At 33.9% G+C, this 26,981-nt stretch overlaps 1 protein-coding gene across 1 annotated transcript in view; it reads left to right on the top strand.

Moving 5' to 3' along the window:
- Positions 1-26,981, top strand: part of LOC138703658 (GTP-binding protein Di-Ras1) — a 1,052,070-nt gene that overhangs the window by 245,481 nt on the left and 779,608 nt on the right. Inside the window, exon 3 of the mRNA XM_069831720.1 lies at positions 13,832-13,879. The gene's annotated coding sequence lies outside the window, so the exon portion shown is untranslated. The remainder of the gene's footprint in view (positions 1-13,831; positions 13,880-26,981) is intronic.

Below are 26,981 nucleotides of genomic sequence, written 5' to 3'. Positions count from 1 at the left end.
GCAAATACGTAGGCCAAACTAAAAGGAACTTTCGCACTCGCTACAGAGAACATGTTTCGGATTTTAAATTCAATAGGAATAAATCAAAATTTGCCGCACATCTTATCAACCAAAATCACGATCTCACGGGCATAGAAGATAGTTTGCAGGTTCTAAAAATTATCAATAATCACAATTACATCAATGCTGCTGAAGAATTATATATTAGTGTTTATAAATGATCTTGCCCCCCTTATAAAAGATGTAGGTCATCCCATATTATTTGCAGATGACACAAGTATAGTAATTACAGCCAATAACTCCAACACATTCCAATCTTCAACAGAGGAAATTCACTTCAAAATATGTGACTGATTCTCAGTCAATAAATTAGTATTAAATTGTAACAAAACTAACATAATTCAATTTAAATCCTGTCCAAATTCAACGTCGCAAATTTCTAGCGCAATAATTAACAATAGATCCCTATTAGAAACAACAACAACCAAATTTCTTGGCTTAAAAATCGATAATGTGTTAAATTGGAAAAATTATATTAAAGAAATTACCCCCAAACTAAATTCAGCTTGTTTTGCTATTAGATCTATGCAAAAGATAGTAAATATCAATACCTTAAAAACAATATACTTTGCATACTTCCACTCGGTAATGAGTTTTGGAATAACATTCTGGGGAAATTCCACAGATAGTAACAATATATTTCTATTACAAAAAAGAGTAATTCGAATAATAGTAGGTGCCAAATCTAGGGAGTCGTGTAGGACTATTTTCAAAAAACTACAAATAATGCCCATGGCTTGTCAGTATATCTTTTCATTAATAGTCTTCCTCGTATGTAATCGTGAAAACTTTGTAACTAATTCAACAGTTCATAGTATAAATACACGTCAAAAAAATGACTTTCATACTCCATCGGCAAGTCTATCGTCCTATCAAAAAGGAGTGCGTTATATGGCAGTAAAAATTTTTAATAGCCTCCCTATCGATATAAAAAATGAAACTCAAAACATACAATTATTTAGGGCCAAATTAAAGAAGTACCTAATTTCTCACGCCTTCTATTCTGTAGGTGAATTCATGACATTCAATAACACTTCATGAAATTGATACTAAAACTATGTGTTGTACTAGTAGACTATATTGTAAATCTCGTCTGTATATATTTCATCTAGACTGTGACTATAATGCCCATGGCTTGTCAGTATATCTTTTCATTAATAGTCTTCCTCGTATGTAATCGTGAAAACTTTGTAACTAATTCAACAGTTCATAGTATAAATACACGTCAAAAAAATGACTTTCATACTCCATCGGCAAGTCTATCGTCCTATCAAAAAGGAGTGCGTTATATGGCAGTAAAAATTTTTAATAGCCTCCCTATCGATATAAAAAATGAAACTCAAAACATACAATTATTTAGGGCCAAATTAAAGAAGTACCTAATTTCTCACGCCTTCTATTCTGTAGGTGAATTCATGACATTCAATAACACTTCATGAAATTGATACTAAAACTATGTGTTGTACTAGTAGACTATATTGTAAATCTCGTCTGTATATATTTCATCTAGACTGTGACTATAATGCCCATGGCTTGTCAGTATATCTTTTCATTAATAGTCTTCCTCGTATGTAATCGTGAAAACTTTGTAACTAATTCAACAGTTCATAGTATAAATACACGTCAAAAAAATGACTTTCATACTCCATCGGCAAGTCTATCGTCCTATCAAAAAGGAGTGCGTTATATGGCAGTAAAAATTTTTAATAGCCTCCCTATCGATATAAAAAATGAAACTCAAAACATACAATTATTTAGGGCCAAATTAAAGAAGTACCTAATTTCTCACGCCTTCTATTCTGTAGGTGAATTCATGACATTCAATAACACTTCATGAAATTGATACTAAAACTATGTGTTGTACTAGTAGACTATATTGTAAATCTCGTCTGTATATATTTCATCTAGACTGTGACTATAATGCCCATGGCTTGTCAGTATATCTTTTCATTAATAGTCTTCCTCGTATGTAATCGTGAAAACTTTGTAACTAATTCAACAGTTCATAGTATAAATACACGTAAAAAAATGACTTTCATACTCCATCGGCAAGTCTATCGTCCTATCAAAAAGGAGTGCGTTATATGGCAGTAAAAATTTTTAATAGCCTCCCTATCGATATAAAAAATGAAACTCAAAACATACTATTATTTAGGGCCAAATTAAAGAAGTACCTAATTTCTCACGCCTTCTATTCTGTAGGTGAATTCATGACATTCAATAACACTTCATGAAACTGATACTAAAACTATGTGTTGTACTAGTAGACTATATTGTAAATCTCGTCTGTATATATTTCATCTAGACTGTGACTATAAATTAAGATTTTATAATAGTATTAAGTTTTTTGACTTGTTCCATATTCTAGCTGTAAGCATGTATGAATACCATGGAATGTTAATAAATACAATACAATACAATACAATTATCACTCACTCTAATAGTAACAATAGCCACCTGCTTAATGAACAATATCCAAATTCAAATAACCCGCTGTTTAAGATTATACAGAAGTAACTTCCGATCATCTACTAGTCTTGTCGAGTATGCAGTTTTCTTTGTAAGCTACTTCTTAATGTAAAGGTCAGTTGTGCTCTCATGAACTGCAGCCAACTCTTTCAACTCTTGTAAGTAACGTTCTATACGATCTTAAATAATACTTTCAAACAATTTTGTTCATACCATCCTTTGCTAATTACAGGGCTTTATCCTGTCACCATTACTCGGCAACACGACCGCCCTATTTGTAGCATCTTTAATCTGATTTTGAAACTGATACCGCAATGCTAGAAGAGGTCTTGTCGTCCCCCTCATCATACATGCTTTCTACTATACATCATTTTCTACATACAACCTGATGGCTGCACCACTCAATTTTATTAACTGTTCTAATTTCATATCCTACTTTTAACATTATTTTAACTAGTTAAGACCAAGTGTTCATTTTGTTAACATGTTTCATTCGACCTGAAGATGCCAATATAATTGGCGAAAACGTTTGTCGTAAAAAAGAATATATGTAGGGGAGACCAGTGTAAAGCGGCCTACCTGGGTAAAACGGCCATGTGTAAGCATACCTTTAGCAGCATTGCCATATTGCCGATTATGTAGTGCACTACGTCAGAACTGCTTCTGAAAGTGGTCTGTAAAGTCGTGGATGGCTGTCTTCACAATTTATGATTATTTCGATACGATAACTGTTTTTGGAGGTTCTGATCTAAGGTATCTACTTATTATTTGATATAATTTCATACATAATATACATAACGTGAAACGTTTATCTACTGCATGATATAATAGAGGTTATAAAGTTCAACATGCATGTGTTCGAAACTACTTCAAGATGGCGGTGTTATGCTATAAGCCTGTTTGTTTAGATGCATGTGTTCGGTGTAAAACGGCCATGCACGGTGCCGTTTTACACCTGCTTGATAGTTTTACTCTGATATCTCTGAGGTAATACATTGAAACACTAGAATTATTACAAGTAATTCGGTTTCTTTTCCAGTATCAACTAGGCTATAAGTAGACGTATTAGGAACACTGATAGAAATTCTTGGAGCAGGGAAAATATGAGGGAAGCCATTAAAGCTGTTCAGGAAAATAAAATGAGAACTACAAAGGCAAGCAAAATGTATGATTTGTCTAGAACCAATCTGAGACGGCGAGTCAAAGAAAGGAATATAGATGCCATGTGCTGAAAAACTAACAGAGAAAGCTGAAGCAGCCAGGTTCAAGAAAATAGTTAGAAAAAGAAACATGTATCATAAAATAATTTTGGAAAAGAAGAATACTAAGAACATTGAAATTACAAGTAGCAAAGAGAATTTAGACGATGAGGAAGATGCTGAATGCATATTTTGTCAAGAAAATATCCACTCCATTTCAGCTAGTGGTGAAGGATGGGCTCGCTGTATGTCGTGCATGAAATGTGCTCATGAAGAATTTCCTGTAGCAGACGATGATTTCACCTGCGATTTGTATCGCTACACTATTAAATTTAAATGTCCTAATTCATGTTATAATTGATACCATATTAATGCTTTCTTTTCAATTATATGATCTTAGTTAATTAGATTAACATGTTCCACTTTGACGATAATAAATAATACCGTATCGTGTAACTATATGTATTTTTCAACTGAATATGTTTTCTATCATATTTTTTCTAGCATAATATACACTGGGCCGTTTTACACAGATGCCAGTGTAAAACGGCCATTATATTACACTTCTGAAAAATTTTAATTTCGACAATATATATATTTTTTCAAAATTTAAAAAATGCCATATCACTATCCTTGGATGATATACAACTCACACCTTTAAATTTAGACTCTTGAGCACACCGAAAGTTGTGTAAAGTAACACTTAAAATTAAGGTGGCCGTTTTACACAGGTTTCCCCTAATGTATAATTTTGTTATAACATAATTTTAATGTATTTCTTACTGTTAAGTATTGACTGAATTACATTCTTCTTTTAATAAATATAAGTCTGTTTTTTAGTCAGATTAACAAGATCAAAGAATTTACATTTAAACATTTTATTGGGAAATTAAAATTAATGGAACATGTAGAATGTTTCATCTATAATTTAAAGATACGGTGTAGAGGAACTACATATATTATACAACATAATAATTTCCTTAATGATCGTCTCTTTGAAGTGAACTGTTGAAAATGGCAATTGTTCGGAAATTGTACGTAAAACTCAAACGAACTAAGCTGTGCAAACTTGAAGCACAAAAGCTACAGAGTACACAATTTTTAATTAAATGTCCCTGACAATTACAGTTATTAAAATCTTAATGTGAGTGCTTTCTCCGTTTTTTTTCTCATCTCTTGACGCTCCTTTGATCATATTCCAGTTAAAGTGCCAGGCAACTTTAACTTTACACTAGTTAAAATTTGTAAATAAACCTTTCTCCTTTATTTGACTTTAGAAATATGGGTATATTTCATATGTAATCTCTCTTTAAATGATCATGTTTAATGTTATACTCTCTTTATATTTGCATTCAGCTTTATAAAAGATATTTACCTTTGGGTTATCTGCAAAACTGACGACGACAAAAATGGAGATAATATTTTTTATTAAGTTTTGTTCATCGAACATCCTTTTGTTCCTTTCGGTATTTGTTAAATTTATTGAATTATTGCTTTAACTTATAATAAAAGTCACATCGCAACACAAACTTACTTTAACATTTAACAAGTTAATTCATTACAATAAACATAACACAATTTCTTCAGATAATTCAGTTAATTTGACTATTACACTTTTACTACGTCATACTACTGTTGACCAATAAAACGGTACGAAAGGACGTGCTTCAACTAATCATGGCTGCTTATCGCACAATTTTATCGATTCTCTAGCATTTGTTTAATTTTATCTTTTCCCTAGCATTTGTTTAATTTTATCGCTTCCCTAGCATTTGTCTGTTTTTATTATTTATTTATTTATTTATTTATTTATTTAATCCGATAGGATTAAGGCCATAAACCCTTCTCTCCCATCCTACCAGATAGCACATATAAATACAAAAAAGGATATACAGACGCTGATGAAAATAATACAAATTAAATTAAAGCCCTACAGAGAGTCAATAGGGTCAAAAGAACAGTATAGAGCTCTCATCGAGCTAATACAAGGGAAAAAGAAAGAAAAACAGAGATAGCAATGATGATAGTGATAACTGATGATGATGATGATGATGATACAATAATAATAATAATAATAATAATAATAATAATAATAATAAATATATTACATATTAATTGTCAAATTTACAACAGCATAATTACAATATTTACTGTATGTCATGGGTTAAGCCGAAGTTGCGCAACCTGACAGGTATTCAATAAGCAATTCCATGAACTAGAATGTGATTTTTTAATTTACATTTGAATTTTCATATTGTCAGACAGTCTCTGACATGGTTAGGGAGAGAATTCCAGAAGCATGGAATCGATATGTTGAAAGATGATGAGTAAGTAGATGGATGTTCTGAGCAGAGGAATAGAGAGAAGGTACAATCACTACCCTAGCATTTGTTTCCTTGTTTGCCAACATTTTAAACTGTAAATTCTTTATGGTACCGGTACTATAAAACATGCTTTGCGATCGCAATGTCTTTCCCGCATAGATAGTTGACAGAAAATGGCGGCTCCGTTCAAACATTTTGGTGAAGATAACATTAATGAAATAAATTTTTTTAGTAAGTCAATATTTATTTTATTGTAATAGAGTACTTTATTTCTTCTAATCTTTATATACTTTCTTCCGTTTTTATCACCATCCTATCATTTGTTTCTTTGTTTGCCAACATTTCAAACTGCAAACTCTTTACGGTACTATCTCAGAAGATAAAAAAAGAGCGTACTATAAAACATACTTTGCGATCGTCATTTGTTTACAGCATAGACAGTCAACTGGAAATGACGGCTCCATTCAAACGTCTCCTTGAAGAAACATTAGTGAAATAGAATTTCAGTAAGTCAATATTTTATTGTATTAGAGTACTTTATTTCTTCTAATATTTATATACTTTCTTCTAATCGTGTAATAGTCAATTAAATCCCACTCGAGTTTTGATTTTCTCTGGATAAATCAAAACCTCTAGTGAGATTATTGTTGAAAAACTTTGACACTAATGTAATAAGAAGGTTCACTAAGAGATCTTGCTATATCGATAGGGATTTTAAGTGGCCGATTATATTGACAGTCCTGGATGATATGCTTGACAAAAAGAGTTTCACTGCAAGTGTTATGAACTGGAGGAGATTTATTCTTTATTAAATAACCATGCATGACCTTGAGATTTCCAATACGTAGTCGGTTGAAGAGAACTTGATTCCTTCTGGACGGGATAAATTGGAAGCAGTTCTAATTTCCCTGAGTTTCCTAGTAGATGTTTGAAGCCAATTGGAGTACCATACATCATTTAACTTTGTTTTAAGGTGAGTGGTTATATCATTATTCCAAGTGTCAATGCCCATATCCTGTATAGGAAGACGAGTTGCTTCTTTTGCTGCATATCGGCCTGTTCATTTCCATGCAGACCTTGAGGGGAAGGGTTCCAGATTACGATAATTTCCTTTGATTGATTGTATATCTCAGTGTAATAATGTTGGATTTCATTGATCAGTGAAGATTTAGAGGATTAGTAATGCAGGGCTTTTATAGCAGATTGAAAATCAGTTGCAGATACCGATGGCCATCAGGATGTTTCAGAACATTCTCAAAAGTCTTTTTAATTGCATACATTTCAGAAGAGTAAACTATATAGAACGATGGTATATTATGCAGCATAATATGAGTAGGATAAACTATTATACATGCAGTGCCGTTATAAGTTTTGAAACTATCCGTATAAATATGTAGATAATTTGGATGTATTCTACAAATTTCGTTGGTGAATGTTTCTATTCGTTTGTTCTTTTGGCTATTTGCATTACTCTGTATTTACATATGGTACTTTGATCTGATTGAATGTGTTATTTACTTAGTAACATTTTATCTCCTTCCATTTGCATTATGTGTTTCAAAAACAATTTCTCGTTGTTCTGTTGTTTAATTGAACGTTTTATAAACAAATGACAGACGAGTGGACCATAAAATGCATACTCAGCTACGCAAAACTCGGTGTGAATTAGGTATCGACTGGTAGTTTTGGATTCTGAACGCCACAACACATGCATAGTACTGCAAAAAATCATCTGTACAGTATTATTAACAAAGAATAAATTATATTAAAAAATTGCACTTCAAAACTTTTAAGAAATAAATAACTTAATTTGTAATGATGGGAGTGGCATTAATGTTCGTTTATAGCTTATACTCTTGATCTAAGAGGAAGCCAGAAAATAGGAAAGATTGGAGAATACTGGGTTTGCAGTGGAAGACCTGCCAATGGACAGAACAATTATGTATGTATGTATGTATTGATGTATGTATGTATATCTTTATATTCTTCATCTTATACAGTTTCAGTTGCTAGAAATTGGAACTCGCTACCGAGTGATATAAGGGGTTGTTGGACAATAACTTCATTTAGGTCCAAATTACATAAATTCTTACTTAACAAATTAATTACTGATTAATATTTATTACATATAATGAAACTAACATCTGTCCATTCTTATTATTATCATTAATTTCTCTAAATAGATTTACGAAACTTCTAATGGCAATTACATTAATATTCTCATTATAGAAATATATTGTGACAGCGACGTGAGATTCGAACTCACGACCAGCGTCCCGCAAGAGAGCAGATCGCGCGGGCTCCACGGAGCACTGAGGGACGGCGCGCGGCGGAGAGAAGAGAGGGGAAAGGGCCTACGCGGCGAGGGAGTTTGCGCGCGCATCTTCTGCTTGCCTAGAGAGGCCGAGAAGTCCGTCGAAGTGGAAAAATCGCGAATTCGAACTTTCCAGGCTACGTCGCTGTGGTTATGAAAGAAAAAACGCGAGGGAATTCTGACAGTGTGTGATTCATGAATAGTTCAGCCAGTAAGCCAGTGAACAGAGCAAGCCAGCCAGTCTTGTGTACCGGAGTTCGACTTGAGTGTGCGTCCGCAACTGTGTCAGCATCCGAAGGCCTGAGTTCGAGTGCAGTGGACCGCAGTTGGAGGGACCTGAGTTCGAGTACAGTGGACTGTCTCTGAAGGTCTGTGGTTCGAGATACTGTGAACTCGAGTGACTGTGCTAGAAGAACTGTGAACTAACAGTTCTGATTTGTAAATAGTGCTTTGTAAATATTAATTAAGATTAGCAGTTCATTGTTGTTCGTAATAGTCCAAGTAAATTGTCATTGTCGTCAGTGGAGTGCACTAACGAATACTGTGTTACTGTGTGGAGAGCAAATCCTATTGTTGAGATAATAAAATTTCATTGTTGTTTATTTTAAAAACGTTACAATATTTTAGATTTATATATATATTTTTTTCTCCCTGTAACATAGTTCTAGTAAGCTTATATTAAATTAATTTTCATCATTTTACTAGCTATCTTAAATCTCAAATTAATTATAATTGATTGAATTAAATTAGCTCATACATTAAGTTACTACTTTACCTTATAGGTTTATCTAAATTTAAATAAATATGTAGTCTACTAGTCGTTAAAAGTTAACTGAAGAATATTGCTGAAGAACCTTTTAAGTGTAGTGTAAATATTCGTAATTTAAATATGTATTGTATTGATTAAGGCTGGTTAATAATAATAATAATAATAATAATAATAATAATGATTTATTTTAGCTGGCAGAGTTAAGGCCGTAAGGCCTTCTCTTCCACTCAACCAGCAAAAACTGTATATACATATGCATGAACTTACAAAAAATTCAACAATTTGATTAAGTGAGAGTTACATGTATACAACAGTTATTTACGAATTGAACAACAAAATACTAGGAACTATTAATTAAACACTGAAATAAACTGTGTAGTAGAATTAAACTAAAATACATAGAATGTTAATATATTTCAGATCATATTAGATAATAGAAAGAGATTATTATGAGACAATTTTGAAAATGCAGCACAATCAGGATGATGTCTAAAGAAAAAAGCAACAGTGTAGTCAGTAATATTTTAAATCAGTATGATTGGAGTGAAATGCTAATAAGGTTATCTTTTAAGCTGTTCTTAAAGGTGTTTGTTGTCTTGCAGCCCCTAATACTTTGTGCCAAGGAATTCCAATGACGCGAGGTGGATATTGTAAAAGATGAGGAATAACAAGATGTTCTATGAAGAGGTATATTTAGCGTGCCACAGATAAGTGATCTGGTATTTACGTCGTGGTTAGAATATAGATAAGAGAAACGAGACGAAAGGTAATTTGGTGTTGAGGTGTGCAGAATTCGAAAGAGTAAAGACAAAGAGTGTAAAGTTCTGCGTTCTTTAAGTCGGAGCCACGAGAGACTTGCGAAGGACGGTGATATATGATCATATCGTCGGATGTTGCACACGTATCTGACGCACATATTCTGAGCTCGCTGTAACTTGACTGACAGTTCAGAACTTAGATCACTTAACAAAACGTCACAATAATCGAAGTGCGGCATTACTAGGGTTTGTACTAGGGTAAGTTTTAGTTGCTGGGGCAAGAAGTTTCTCAAGCGACTCAAAGAGTGAAAGGAGGAACAGATTTTTTTTATCGTTTCTTTAACTTGAACATTCCAACTTAGATTATTATCGAAAAAGAAGCCAAGATTTTTTACGACAGATGAATAAGGGATTAGCGTGTTGTTAAGGGTAACAACTGAAAGATTACTGTTATTAAGGGAGTTAACTAAACGCTTATGTCCAATAATTATGGCTTGAGTCTTACTTGGATTAAGTGCGAGTCCGAAATTGGCCGCCCAAGTGGAGACAGTGGCTAGGTCACAATTTAACTTGTCAATCGATTCATTGATCGTATTGGGTCTGGAATGTATGTAAAGTTGTAGGTCGTCGGCATAGAGGTGATATCGGCAATACTGTAAGTTCTTTGATACGTCATTAATGTAGATAGAGAAAAGTAGTGGTCCTAATACGGAGCCCTGCGGCACTCCCGCCTTTGTGTATCGCCATTGGGAGAATTGATTATCAAGTGAAACACACTGTTGGCGGTCCCGTAGGTAGGAGTCCATCCAGCTCAAGGTATTGTCTGACAGGTGCAAAGCCTTCATCTTTGCAAGAAGCAAGTCGATATCAACAGAACCAAAGGCATTGCTGAAATCGAGAAGAGTTAGTGGAAGAGAAGGCCTTATGGCCTTAACTCTGCCAGCGAAAATAAAACATTATTATTATTATTATTATTATTATTATTATTATTATTATTATTATTATTATTATGTACGTGATATTTACTTTATTAGTTATTGTAATCAACAAGCGATAAAATGCTAAATAATTGTTAAACGACAGTTCATTACGAAGTTATGAAGAAATATAATGCAACACAGAAACAATTCATACTTTACAGAAATATAATTAAAACAAAATATTAAAATAAGAAATGGAAAAAAGGAGATGGTTTGAACTATGAACGATTAGTTTTAAAACATAATACTTGTAGCTTGAGCAACTATCATGGGAGTAACATTTTATTTTCAAAAGATAATGTTGTTACATTGTACTATTACAAATTTTTCGGGCAAAATGTTGTCAATAACATTTTCGAATGCATCTTCATCAAGAATTCACACGACACAGTCCGTGTGCGCGAATTTTTGACTGCCTGTGTAGGATAAAGATTACATTTCATTGCTAGTGTAATATGGGTCTAGGGCATTTCGTAACTGGAAATTTCGTCACCGTTATAGTTTGTCACCTATTTTTCGTCATTAGTTTTTTGCTCCTCAAATACATTTTGTCATCATGTTTTTGTCACTGAGGAGATTTTGTCACCGAACATATTTGGTCATCATTTATATTTTGTCATCATTTTCTTTTATACTGAGGGGATTTCCTCACCAAAATAATACAGGAAATTACATGTAGGCTGTTTTTATTATGAGTCCAACACTGTCACTGTATAATTATTTAAATGTTCCATATTAACATGGCTTTTGAATTGCAGACATTCATCCTGTTTTTAAGGAGTTTCAACCAAAATTCCCAATGAAGTGCTCTTTAGGTTCTTTTATAATGGTTTTCTTATCTGAGGAAATAGTCATCAGTGAATTTCAAAAGTCGCGCTAGTCACATCTCCACACAATCCCGGTCTTCGTAACTTTGTGCTCTGTATACATATGTCCATTATATGTCGATTAACTTATCTCTTGATCTATTACTTTTTACGAATCGAAATAATTACGCCTTACCTTAACCCATATATGCCGGAATATTTCACTGAATGGCAAATTTTGTTCGCAGAGGGAAGAATAATGATACAACTCCGCAATGAATTGAATGAGGATTATTATGAAACAAGTTCTGGGTATATTATCTTAGTGTATATTATTATAATAAATGCGCAAAATTAAAAATAAATTATTATTATGTTGTACCTAAGTAAATATAATATTTCCTTACAGGTACTCTGCGTTATCATATCATGAAGGATGGATAGAATAGAGCAAAATTCTCTCCGGCACCGGGACTAGGTACCAAGTACTATCTGCGGGATACAAGCATGGAGTACAGTTACAAAAATTCAATAATAAGAATATTAAATAAATAGAGGTACTTCTAAAAATCTGAGTAATTTTTGCCATGAAACGAAACTGTCCGTCTAGAAGGACGGTAGGTTAATCTGAGTTAACTTGAAGATTTTGAAACCAATGAATCCTGTAACTTGATTTTAAATCCAAAAAAATCAATATGAAGAAAATGAATGCTGTAACTTGAAGATTTCGAAACCAAAAAATGAATGTATCCTTGGAAACGAAATGAACAATGAAGTAGGAGGTATTATATTACGCATCATTTTACATAGGTATCAAGGGAAGAGATACGAAGGGGGGGGGGAATTGTGGTGACGAGTAGTGAGGATGAAATTAAATTGGTAACAAAATACGGTGATGATAAAAGTAATTTGGTGACCAAAATACGGTGGTGACAAAATATGGTGATGACAAAAGTGAATCAATCGGTGACAAAATGTTGCAGTGACAAAATGTAATGTTGTTGTTGTTGTTGTTTATTGACATTTCTGGCTTTGAGCCAGAGGCCGAGTTAGGGTCTTATAAGCGCAGAACGCCCTCTCCAGGCATTGTATATAAATAACCATATAAATATATTTACACATGAGACTATTTCTGGCATAAGTGCCAGTAGGTGTGTGAGTGCAGTGACTGATTCATTTTATTTTGTGTAGGCCTAATTTGTTGATTTGCTATATTTGTAGGGGACTAGTTAGTATTAATATAATATACATATGGCACATATCAGGAATGGTGAACGGGAAAGGAGTCCGGGGTAAAAAATATCACCTGATAGACAACGTTAATGTATTATTATGGGGAGATTAAGAGGAAAGAAAGAATTTAGGAACAATGAAAAATGCTGGGTTTGGAGTTAAAGACCTGCTCTTGGACAGAACACTATGTATGTATACATGCATGCATACATACATATTTACGTACATACATATTTTTTGTTGAGATTTTAAAGTTTCCCCTTCCGGTGGCAGAAGCGTCTGAATGGTTATGGAGACTTTCATGGTGTGGTGTTATTTTATTGATCTGCCTCTCTGTTGCTGTCGTGTGTCCTCTCAGACAGTATTCAAATTTCCAACACGTGTTTGCGGTTTTGTTTGTGTGTTTTAGTTTGGTGGTTGGGGCTGGTGGTAGTTGTAGAGGAGTTTCTCCAGTGTTGCTCTGTTGTTTGTGTTTGGTGGATTTGTGAAGATGTGTTGTGTATATACGCGATTTACTGCCGAATGTGTGTATTTCCTGTTTATGTTGTTTAGGCGTGTGAAGAGTGGTTTTGTTTTTGTCGTAGTGTAAACTGTGTTGTTTCTGGTGCGTCTGTGCAGGTGGAAGATTTGGCGGAGAATTCTTCTTTCGCGGACTTCGAATTTTGATTGTGTCGTTGGAGGGGCTTGTGTGAGGAAAATGGAGAGATATATGCATAGGGATCGAAAAATGTGTGACGAAATAACCGGGTGACGAAAAATCGGTGACGAAAATTCCGGATCCCGTGAAATATATCACACATTCTTTCGAATTTACATCTTATAATTCATATATCTGTCACTATTTATTAAGTTGTTTTCGTATGAATGGCTATTAAAGTTATTTTATTTTAATACGTGTATATTTTTTTTTTTGTTACAGCTTGACCATATACGATTTAGAGTCAGGAGGGGAAGCGGACATAATTTGGTGAGTAGCAATTAGACTAACCTGAAGCTTCAATCAAATATTTTGTGTCTCTTATCGTTAGAGTCCTGTGTTTGGTTACATAGAGTCACCAAGCAACCCGCAACAGTCTATTTGAGCATGGGATGTAGGTCAGTGGCATTGAACCCCAGACACAGAGTTCAGGTCTGCTGTTCAGTGAGTAAGACAGTCAATATGTCGAAACAAAACAAGAAGCAAGTAGTCGGTGTAAATACTTTTGTTTTTACTGTGATTTATTGTATTATTGTAATTTATTTAGGTTTTCATTTATATCCTTATTTGTTTATTTATATTAAACTAATTTTACTTGTAAATATTCAAATTTCAATCCTTTCAATAAGTTACCTGTAAACTCATTTTAACTTTGATAAAATATAGGGCCTATGTCTATTTCTTTTGAAAAGTGCAACTTAAATATTAAAAATTCTGAGACTAGGAAAAAATGAATATTAGTTTTCTTTTTTGATAATTATGACACTTTTACTACGTCATATTACTTTTGACCAATAAAACAGTACAAAAGGACGTCTTTCAACCAATCATAGCTGCTTATCGTACAATTTTATAGCTTCTCTAGCATTTGTTTCTTTGTTTGCCAACATTTCAAACAGAAAATTCTTTACGCTACTATAATACTACTACTACTTCATCGGCAAGTCTATCGTGCTATCAAAAAGGAGTGCGTTATATGGCAGTAAACATTTTTAATAGCCTCCCTATCGATATAAAAAATGAAACTCAAAACATAAAATTATTTAGGGCCAAATTAAAGAAGTACCTAATTTCTCACGCCTTCTATTCTGTAGGTGAATTCATGACATTCAATAACACTTCATGAAATTGATACTAAAACTATGTGTTGTACTAGTAGACTATATTGTAAATCTCGTCTGTATATATTTCATCTAGACTGTGACTATAAATTAAGATTTTATAATAGTATTAAGTTTTTTGACTTGTTACATATTCTAGCTGTAAGCATGTATGAATACCATGGAATGTTAATAAGTACAATACAATACAATACAATAGTACATTATGCAACGAGCCTATAATGATAGTAATTAAGAAGCGAGTAAAGATGTTTATGAAACGAGCGCAAGCGAGTTTCATAATTTTCATACGAGCTTCTTAATTACCTTTATAGGCGAGTTTCATACGACTTTTTATGCTCGACCATATTTCTAACTTGAAATTACAGTATTCAGATGTATACATTTTATTTGTATCTGACAAGATCGGAAGTGACCTTGTTCTAGGTCGTGAATTGTGAGATGTGCGCAGACGCTAAAGTATTGATTTTTTCCGAGGAACAATAACGTCATTGACCTTGTGCAATCCGTTAAACTTAGTATAACTTAGATTATTGAATTCGACATTGAAAAACGAGATGACAAATTGAATTTATTTGAGTATTATTTACAATTAACGCTAATTATTATAGTAACAGAACATAACTTCTGCGACAGTATTGGATTTCCAGCCTCCGTGACTTTTCGCTAATTCTCTTTCGATTGCATATCCCAGAATAATCGATACTTGCGGTTTTATAACGGTACAAAGCTGACTTGTTATTGGCTGAACACATGTAAGCTGAGTTGTCATTGGCTGAAAACACCTGTACTTTAATGAGTAGGTGTACTTTAATGACATGCATTAAAGGACTGCTACCAGGTGTATAATTATTACATTTCGGCATGGTCGAGCATAAAACATGCTTTGCCATAGTAATTTTTTTCCCGCATAGATGGCGGCTCCGTTAAAACATTTTGGTGAAGGTAACATTAGTGAAATAAAATTTTAATTAGTCAGTATCTATTTTATTTCATTATAGAACTTTATTTCTTTTAATCGTTACCTATACTTTCTTCTGTTTTTATCACACTATCATGTGTTTCTTGTTTGCCAACATTTCAAACTGAAAATTCTTTACACTACGGTACTATAAAACATGCATTGCAATCGTCATTTGTTACAGCATAGACAGTCAACTGAAAATGGCGGCTCTTTCAAACGTTTTGGTGAAGCTAACATTAGTGAAATAGAATTTTGAATAAGTCGATTAATATTTTATTGTATTAGAGTACTTTATTTCTTCTAATCTTTATATACTTTCTTCTAATCGTGTAAGTCAATTAAATCCCACTCGAGTTTTGATTTTCTCTAGATAAATCAGAACCTGTAGTGAGATTGCTGTTGTAAATATACAGGGACATCACTTTATTTTTACCAATGTTTTTAATATTAACCTGGCTATACTCGGAAACACTGTTACCCCCCCCCCCTTCCATTACAGGAGTTTGGAGTTGCTAGTGCAATATGTAAACAAATCACTTTACTACCTATAGGAAGAGAGGAAAGTAGTTTATCCATTTATGTTACAGGGAAATACAGTATTACGATTTTCAGTTTGGTCATTACTTTTACAGATTTTTATAAAAAAAAAACAGTAGAGCAGTAACAATTTTTTGTTCACAAATTCAACTCTTCAGGCGCTTATACACATTATGTAATGTCTACTTTATTCAGCATATTACTAACCTCATTTATTCCTGAGAATTTTGTGAGCACTTCCGTAAGAAACCCCAATTTCTACAGCTAACTTCTTGACCGACATATTACGACCTCGCTGCATCCTTTCTCTAGCATCTTCTGTCACCTTTGTTCGCCATCTTACACTTTTCTTCCTTTCTGTACACTCCGTTGCTCTAAATTTATCTACCTGATTAATGACATTTCTACGAAAATATTCCGTAATGATATAATCAGGAAATTGTAAAAAAAAAAAAAAAATAAAAAAATAAAAAAAAAAAAAACTGTTCACATTCGGTTACATTGTAATTCCAGTTTTCATCATCGTCCTTCATACTTACAAACAGTAAAACAAAACTCTTGTGTAAATAATGCTGTTAAGTACCGCACCATATTATAGGGTACCGTACTTCCGGTAACTCTAATCTTCACTTGTGCTCAGTCCACATAGATAAATTCAGTTATGCTACACACCATACCTGTGTGAAAATAAACTTCAATAATATAAGCTTTTTCTTCTATAGAAAATGCAACATATTTCTGAAACGCACTGTACTCTGTAATGTTTATTTCACTGCTAGCAACAGCGGCCGTAAGTTTGTGTGACTGACGTTAGCACGGACATTAGTGAAAGGGGTGGGAGTCAAGTACATTTAGAAACGGAGGTACGATAAAAATTGAAGTAAAAATAAAATGTCCTTTTATTATGAAAGGGAAGGTATCTAGAATCTAGATCCGTTTTACTTATTGTAAGAATGATCTTTTCTTTGGCCGTAAGGTGGGTCTAAATAAATATTCAGTTCGTTATTAAATCCACGTGATAGTATATTTTGTACTTGAGTACTATTATCATTGTTCAGTGCCTATAGGAATAAGCAGATGTAAATACAAGGAATGAAGCGGGGAGAGACCTCATTACAGCTATTAATAGGTATGACTCGCAGAGCAAAACTGGTATGAATCATGGGTGGGCAACTCGTACTCTCAAGGCGCTAGAAACCTAGGCACAGAAAAGCACACACCGAGGCAGCCGCTGCAGTTACAAACCGCCACTCACTGTAGACGCAAGCGAACCAACTACCACTCGTGTTGCAAGGCCCTCGTACACTGCAGCTAGCACAGAGTTCGTTCTACCTGACTGAGTTTGTTCACAGTTTGAGAGCACGAGTTGCCCAGCCATGGGTATGATCCATGTACACCTAACTTTTACTCAAAGTAACCAAACGCAGGACTCTTCTTGTTATACAGGGACATCAATTTATTTTTACTTCAATTTTTATTGTACCTGAGTTCTTGAATGTACTTCACTCCCACCCCTTCTACTAAGGAAGTTCCAACTCCACACAGAACCAAGACCGCAGATAGTAAGCAGTACTGAGTTACTGAGTATAGTACGTTCCAGAAATATGTTCGCGTTTTCAAGTGACGAAAGAGCTTTCAATATTGAATCATATTTTCGCATAGGTACTGTCCGTTTGCCTACGTCGCATCCCGATTTCCCCCACCTGCTTCTGCTCTCCCCTCTGTGAAAGCTGGGCTGTCTTAGCTCTTTTCTGAAAACAATAATTTCTGTTAGGAATTGGACGTTTACGTAATATTATACAGCTGTTTAATTTAACTTAAATAAAAGGGCCTCGTTAAGTAATTAACTGTCACGTGATTTCCTCCCTTTCTACAATCCTGCGGCAAAACCACTTGGACGGACAGTAGATAGCATGTCTGAGTAATTTTATATTTTCGGGTCGGGCAGAAGTGAAGATTGAATGTACAGTACTTAGAGTAGGTACAGAATTATTTCAACATGAGTTACTAGTACGAAGGACGAAACTGGCAATTGGAATTAGATGCAATAGTCTATTGTGCGATAATATGCACAAAAGAACTGAAGCCTGTATCGAAATGAACGGCCACCATTTTCAAAATTGTGTTTAAATATTCATATTATGATTATTTTTCAATTCAACTTCTTTCTCTATATTGTACGCTAATGTGCTGTAGACAGTATAATATATATTGCATAAAGAATACGTTCGCATGGATAACTCACTTCGTGAGTAAAAACACTTATTGTTAATACAGTACTGTACTTTGATTAAAGAAAAACCTAATGAAAATTATCAAACTCAAAATCGCGATATTTCCAAGTTTACGTAAATGGATGAACTACTTTTCTTCCTTCCTATACCTAGTAGAGTGATTTGTGTTTTACTCCAGTATCATCGAACTCCAGTCTTGGAGGGGGGAGCAAGCGGTTTTTCCGGTTCTCTAAAGGTATAGACAGGTTAATATTAAAAATGTTAGTAAAAATAAAATGATGTCCCTGTACAAAAACTATACTCCATTATAGTTTCGTCCATTTTTAATGAGATAGGTTTACTCGTTAAATGGTCTTACTAAGAATTGAAAAGCAGGACTATGTTTGAACGGAAATAAGTGATTATTTTGCACTATAATTTTCGAACTATTTTAACGCTTATCCATTCATTCAGTATTACGTCAAGTGTGTTGATTTACGTGTAAACTCTTCACTCGTGTGAGGTAAAAAAAAAAGGGAATATGCACTTTATAGGAAGGGACTGGTGTACAGATTATGTTATGACTAGAGACCGAAATCTTAGCCATTTCTCTTTGAAGGTGCGTGAGTACGGAGTTTGTGCAATGAGTCAAATGACTTGACGTGTAGTGGTGCGTCGTGCTGTATGAAGAAAACAGACAATTTCCGCCTCAAGGGCAACAAACATACACATAAAAGAATGATTTCAAGAGTAGGGCTGTATTGTGTATTACAAAAGAATAAACATACGGTCTTACTATTAAAAACTCTATATACAGATGTTTAGCTGCCTTATATTTATGCAATGAGTAGCTCGTTTATAAGTCGTGTGTAAATTCCTCACTAATAATCACTATATACGTCGTGTATAACAGTATAACTGTTACACAGCTACGTCATAGTTTCGTCATTACTTCGTTACGAAAGGTAATATAATATCTGAGGTTCTCTATTGCATCTGGTAGAGCGCTCTAGTGTGGCGTGTTAAGTATCAATAGTACAACTGGCTCTAATCGATTACCACACTATATTTTGGTCAAAGAGTACATGCTATAGCAATATTATTCTAATTATTGTGTGCTCTTTGGTTTGTTCTTCTGTGATTACAAGGCAACCATCATCATAAAATGACAGTCGATACGAACAGCTGTTAGAGGGGCGGCCATTTTTTCCCTATATACAACACTTAAACAAGGGGTTTCGTGTATATAACTACTGCAAAGCAGTTCTCATTGTATAATTACAGACTATTTATACATCCAACGCTTATGCATGGTTTATTAGTAACGTTTTCTGTCTCAACTCTGCATAAGTCTCGTATAAAAACTATAGGCCTACACGGTTTAATAGTAAGACTGATAGTTTTTGCTGTGAACTTTTAACTTATAATGTTACTGTTTCACAGGAACTGCTCTTAATGAAATGTTTTTGCCTATATTACAATAATTTTTATGTAAAATTTTAAATTAAAATGTTACTGTTTCAGAGACACTACTCTTAACATCTTTAACTCTATATTACAATAATCTTTGATGTAAAAGATATGCATATGTATGGGCTTAATGCATATTTCAGCTTTTTGCGCATATTATTTTGTTATTTTTTTAGCAATAATAATAATAATACTAATGATTTATTTTAGCTGGCAGAGTTAAGGCCGTAAGGCCTCTCAACCAGCAAAAAGTGTATATACATATGCATGAACTTACAAAGAATTCAACAATTTGATTTGGATGAGAGTTACATGTATACAAGAGTTATTTACAAATTAAACAACAAAATACTATGAACTATTAATTAAACACTGAAATAAACTGTGTAGCAGAATTAAACTAAAATACATAGAATGTTAATATATTTCAAATGATATTAGATAATAGAAAGTGATTATTATGAGACAATTAAAATACAGCACAATCAGGATGATGTCTAAAGAAAAAAGTAACACTGCAGTCAGTGATATTTTAAATCAGTATGATTGGAGTGAAATGCTAATAAGGTTATCTTTTAAGCTGTTCTTAAAGGTAGTTGTTGTCTTGCAGCCCCTAATACTTTGTGACAAGGAATTCCATTGACGCGAGGTAGATATTATAAAAGATGCTGAATCTGGTGCTTAAGCCAAGATTAAGAGTACAGAAAATCGAGAAAATGGAATTGGCCTATAGGAGAAACGCAGATATTGAAAAACATTACAGTTCAGTGGTTACATTGTATCTATTGCAATTCGTCAACATGCAGACAGTGCGTTGCTGTCGGTAAACATTATGGACAATTCCGCGACAGTCAATAAATCAATCCATTGTTAAGTCCATTGCTGACTCTGGGCAAATATATAATATTGGGATGTTATGGTGGATGAAAGTCTAGATTAAGAGAACAGATAACTAAAACAAGAATCCTCCTCATCACCTACTCCGCATATGCATAAGATTTTGATAGCTGTCACGACGTGATGGACGTGGAAGTTACTGGAAGTGTTGATAGACTTCTTTGAGCTCGTTAAACTCGGATTTCGCCATTTGTCAGCAACAACACCTATTCGCACAATTGGATACTTTAAAGTAGAAGGGTGCAAAGTGCCAAAATGAAACATTGGCGATAAGATAAAAAAAATGTAGCTATAAGAATAATTGTACACATATTTGTGTCATGTTTTTTTTACTGATAGAAAACAGCAATAGTACAGTGTTTACTCATTAATAATAGTGGTATGTAAATACATTATTTCTCCATATTTAATTATATAACACACATTGTGGAAATGGTTAAGTAATGAGTACAGTTGCAGTAGAATGGTGCAAAGTCCAATACCTATTTTTTCCTATTCTGGAGAAATTTTTACTCACAGATCTGCCTGTAGAACTGCTTATGCTCCTCATTTGGAATATGAGTCATTGCTAGTAGATCCCCCTTCTTTTCTTCAGTAATTTCTCAATTTCATTTATATCCAATTTTAATCCACTTTATTTATTACAGAAGAAAATAATTAAAATATATCTTCATAAACCTATTGATTTTCCATCTCAAAATTTGTTTCTAGACTTTAATGTACTTAACGTAAGACAGATTTATTATATTGTATTAATAAAATTCATACATAAAAATCTAAATAATTTTGAATTGTATTCTCATAGTTATGACACAAAAGGTATGAATTCTTTAAGATTGTTTGAACCAAAATACAACACTGTTACAGTATTTAATCATAGTAGTAATTTAGGCCCAAGAATATATAACAAATTTATATTTAAATATCCTAATCTTGTCAATTCTAATAGATCTAGTATTAAATTTAAAAAGTTATGTATGGAGTTTATAAAAATTGAAAAATTGTAAATTTAAATGTATATACTATAATTTCAAATTGTATTGTATAATTATAATTGTATTGTATAATTATTAATTTCAATTCAGGAATCCGCCCCTGAGCACGAGTTCTACTCTTTCAGGGGCGAGCTAAAGTTTCTCTGTATATTTTATATGTTACGTTACAATTATTAGCAAATAAATAAATAAATAAATAAACACAGACTCAAACTATCTAACTATAGTCCCGTCGCTCTTATTTCCGGCAGCCAATCACGTTGCAGGTCGGCTACATTTAAACGTGTGTGTCTTGTGATTCGCTGATGAAGACGTTATGCATTTCCTAAGGCTCGATAAATACTTAATATAATCGCCCGCCATTTTGACTCTTTCGGTGGTGTTCGCAGAAAGCACACGAGGACGTTATTTGCCGCTGAATTATTTGCTCAATTACAGTGCGTTTGATTTATTATCATAGGAGCTACGACATGATAATGTTTAACGGTGTGGCAAATAGGTTCCTCGTCTGGTAGTTTGGCAACGAAAGAACAAAAATGGCGAACGATACTGCCTACCTAGTCTTTATAGAGCCTTCACTTCCTGAGACGTAAGCAAAGAGGAGGAGTCACGTCGGGAATAACAGCGTCGCGACTATAACACACACAAAATAAACAAAGCCCATACTAACACCCTCTAAAATTTTCATCACCGTCGAAGTTGAAAATAGCTCATACTAATATCCCCTAAAATATTTCCTATTTGTTTTACTTTATTATTTAACGACGCTGTATCAACTACGAGGTTATTTAGAGTCTATGGGACTTGTGATAGGGAGATGATATTTGGCGAGATGAGGCCGAGGATTCGCCATACGTTACGTGACATTTGCCTTACGGTTCGGGAAAACCTCGGAAAAAACCCAACCAGGTAATCAGCCCGAGCGGGAATCGAATTCGCTCCCGAACGCAACTCCGGATCGGCAGATAAGCGCCTTAACAGACCGAGCTACACCGGTGGCAATATTTCCTATTTCTCCGCAGTCATCATGTACAGTACGATTATTTAGTCCTGTCAGTCGCCGGAGATGTGCGCGTGGGACAGGCGAGTCCATTTAGTTATGCCAAGGGGGGTTTGGTTTATTCACTCGCTTGCCTTTACCGACTGCTCGCCCTTACCTCTACTCCGAAACTCTCCCCACTCCTCCGATTACTTCCCCTCTTTTGCGTCGCTGAGCTGTCAGGACTAAATAATCGGTCTCTATTTAGGTTGCCTCTTACATTATTTCTTCTTGTCATTTATAATAATAATAATAATAATAATAATAATAATAATAATAATAATGATTTATTTTAGCTGGCAGAGTTAAGGCCGGTAAGGCCTTCTCTTCCACTGTACCAGCAAAAAGTATATATACATATGTATCAACTTACAAAGAATTCAACAATTTGATTTAGATAAGAGCTACATATATACAAGAGTTATTTACGAATTAAACAACAAAATACTATGAACTATTAATTAACTATTAATTAGAATAACATCGTTGTATTTAGAATAACATCATTGTATAGAGCACATCTAGGTCAGAAAGCATGGGTAGATATAACGGCTCGGTTAGAAAAGCCAACGTACTATGGTAGGAACGATCATGATTTTAAAATCAAATGTAGGAAACTGAAAACAGATGTAGGTAAATTCTCATTTTAAATAGAATTATAAATGATTGGAATGACCTACCTGCAGCGGTCTTTGAGGGCTGTCCTTCCTTAAGGAGATTCAAGGATAATTTAAAAAGTTGTGTATAAAGTGCAAATTAAAATTAAGGCGGCATTTAACATTTAATTTTTTAAGGTGACATGTATTTATTTAGCCTGACGAGTTACTTCCTTGGTTTGAATTGTAAATTATTTAAAAATAGCGTGTAAGTGGGTCTTAGACTAGAAATGTTTAGTTTAAATGTAGTTCTGTTTATAAGTACAGTATGCATAAGGGTGTAATTATTTGACTTATTTGAACTGTTGTATCAGTGAAGCGAGGAGAGTCAGTGGAGTTATGGTTTTACAATGCAGTGAATAGTTCCGATCAGTGATAATTTATAGCGGCAATGAAATGTATTCTATAGTGTCAGTGAAATGTGCTAAAGTGTCAGTGAAATGCGTCATAGTGCCACTACAGTGAGTGAGATGAGAATAAAGTGAAAGACTATTGAAACTTATGTAGGGCCTGTACATAATAATGTAGGTTGTAATGTAAAATTAGGTATTTTATTTATGTTTTATTATTATTGTGTTAAATTATATTGTGTATTCTTATTGCATTGTGTATAAAATTGTAGGCCTATTGTGTATTGTATAATTGTATTGTGTATTGTAAATATTGCTTATCATTTCTTTATTGTGTATTGTTTATATTGTGTATACCACTGCCATCGGGTGCATGCCCACTTGCAGTGTAAATAAATAAATACATACATACATACATACATACATACATACATACATACATACATACATACATACATACATACATACATACATACAAACACTGAAATACAAACTATGTAGCAGAATTAAGCTAAAATACATAGAATGTTAATATATTTCAAATAATGTTAGATAACAAAAAGAGATTATTATGAGACAATTTTGAAAATATAGCACTATCAGGATGATGTCTAAAGAATGAAGTAACAATGTAGTCAGTGATAGTTTAAATCAGTATGATTGGAGTGAAATGTTAAGAAGGTGGTGATAAAAATAGGAGACTCTGACATTCATAATTTTTACCGTTTCATTCTCCTAAAATCCGAGCAATGTTATGCATGCTCCTTGAAAAAGAACACTGTATTAATTTGCATTTGCTTAAAGAATTAAAATTTACGTGCAATTACACTTATTCTTTTGGAAGAACTAAAAGTTTAGTAAATATTTAAACAAGACAAAAAGCCTCGGGATAAAGGAAAATGAAACAAGACCAGCACGGTACAACAATAATAATGTCGGTGAACATATGATACAATTTCGGAGAAAACATGGTATGTTAAATGCCCCTTGAGGATATTATCATCAAGATAAGAGAGAAATGTTAAAAGAAATGGAAACAGTTCCGCAGAGAAAGGAGCAGCCAGACAGACTCGAGGCTTTGTTTTGTTTTACAGACTGCTTCTCCAGCATCGTAACGAGAGCTTTCTCTCCCCCTTTCCTCTCCACGACTGTCCAGGAATTTTGTATTATAACATGAAAGAAGTTAGTACAATAGCAGAGGGTTGGTACAAATTGTTTTCCCTCGAGGGTTGGACTGTAACAGACCTAAATGAAGCAACATCCTGAACATTGCCTTCCTCAATGCAGTATCTGCCATCTATAGGACAAATAGGAAACACGCGCATTAACAGTTTCAATTGGACCTATTTGTTCTGCAATATCTGGAGGAAATGTTGAGACATTGTGGTCAGTGTGGTAATAAGACTTCAATTAAGGCACAAGAAGACAGTACAAGACGCAGTAACATGGTGCCTTCATTTGAGATCACATGCATTACCCCAAGGTCTGAATAGTATAGTCTGGATCAGTTTACTTAATACCCTAAGGGTGAAACCTAACCATTTTCCCCTATAACTACAGTACATATGCTAGTGGATTATAGTGATTTTCTAGCTCTCATTTTGAATTTTCTTTTACAAACTTTGTTTCGAATTTCTGGTACTGACAAATACTACAACTGACAGTTATTTTCTAACTGTTATGTTGGCAGCAATGATTTCGGTTTACAGTAAAGCAAACTGATGAAAATGCAAGGAGGTAAATACATTTTTAGGTTAGGTCTCATGAATCGTAAACTCTTTAGTCAAAGCAACAAATTTCCCTCCTATAATATTAGATCATACTAACCCCAATGACCGACATAATATGCGAGAAGTCCAGGAGGAAAATATACTATTTCATAAATAAATTATTTAACCATTTAGGAAACACCTCGCAACATAAAGATGAGATGTGGTAAATAAGTAAGACATTGTTATTGTTAACACTATATTATTATTATTATTATTATTATTATTATTATTATTATTATTATTATTATTATTATTTGAGTACATAGCATTGTGATTTTACCCTCTTTGGTGATATCTGGTATTAGTTGGCAACACTGAAAAGATGACCAAATTTGACTTTTAGGAACTACTCTTAAGTGACCCTCACTACTGCGAGTTCAGATCAAAGTGTGTCACGGCTCGCTGTATGACGTCATGTGGCTAGCCGATGAGCCTAGAGAATTCAATCTTCCTACACTTCCGCAGAGGCGTATTACCTATGTGCCAGAGAAGTTGCCTAGCAAGTACGGCGTTCATTCTGAAGAGTACTTACCGATACGTACGGTAACGCCGGTAGTGGCAGGAATGTGAACTGTTTGGAAACATGTACTGAGGTGAATTTTTTCATACTGTCGGAATATGGAGAGAGGCTTAAGACGATTATTTATGTATTTTGTTGACATAATTAACTTCGACAGTCAACATGGATACGGAGCATTTGATGTGTGTTGTGGAATGATAACAAATTTAATACCCTGCGTACGACTTGCCCGCACAAAACAGTTCGAAAGAGGTTATGGTAGCACACAGACTTTACAGACCGCCACCTGTTGCTACGACGTTCAAGTTATACCATACACGTTCTCAAGTTCAGATTGAATGCCTTGATTAATAGGCAAATTAAATACGGAAAAATTAACTAAAATTACAAATACACGCAATAAACCATATCCTCTCTGACATAAAAGCTGAAACTCGCTTCAAATCGCTGACTCACAACAGGGACGTCATGACACACTTTGAAATGAACACCCAGTATAGTAGGAAAGGCGTTACCGAACAGATTAGTAAAGTGAAATAGCCGGAATGCTTGCTAGACACGCCCATAGTAGAGATGATATTGTATGAGTGTTTATATGAACGGATGTTCATCCTCATGAAGACCTCTATTGAGACTATTACACGTACAATTATCCGGAAGATAAGGATGATAATTACAACTGAATGACCACAAAGCAGCATTAGTGTACCAATTCAGTTATAGTTTACCTCACATAATCCAGTAAGGAATTCTTAACATTCATTTTATCTCCTATTACTGTAGGGTCTAATCTCTTGAATGTCTCGCTGACCGCCTTTCTCATCAAATATCAGTAAGG

This window comes from Periplaneta americana, chromosome 7 (genome assembly GCF_040183065.1).
Source record: "Periplaneta americana isolate PAMFEO1 chromosome 7, P.americana_PAMFEO1_priV1, whole genome shotgun sequence".
NCBI classification, from domain to species: domain Eukaryota; kingdom Metazoa; phylum Arthropoda; class Insecta; order Blattodea; family Blattidae; genus Periplaneta; species Periplaneta americana.
This window is presented reverse-complemented; position numbering and strand designations above follow the sequence as displayed.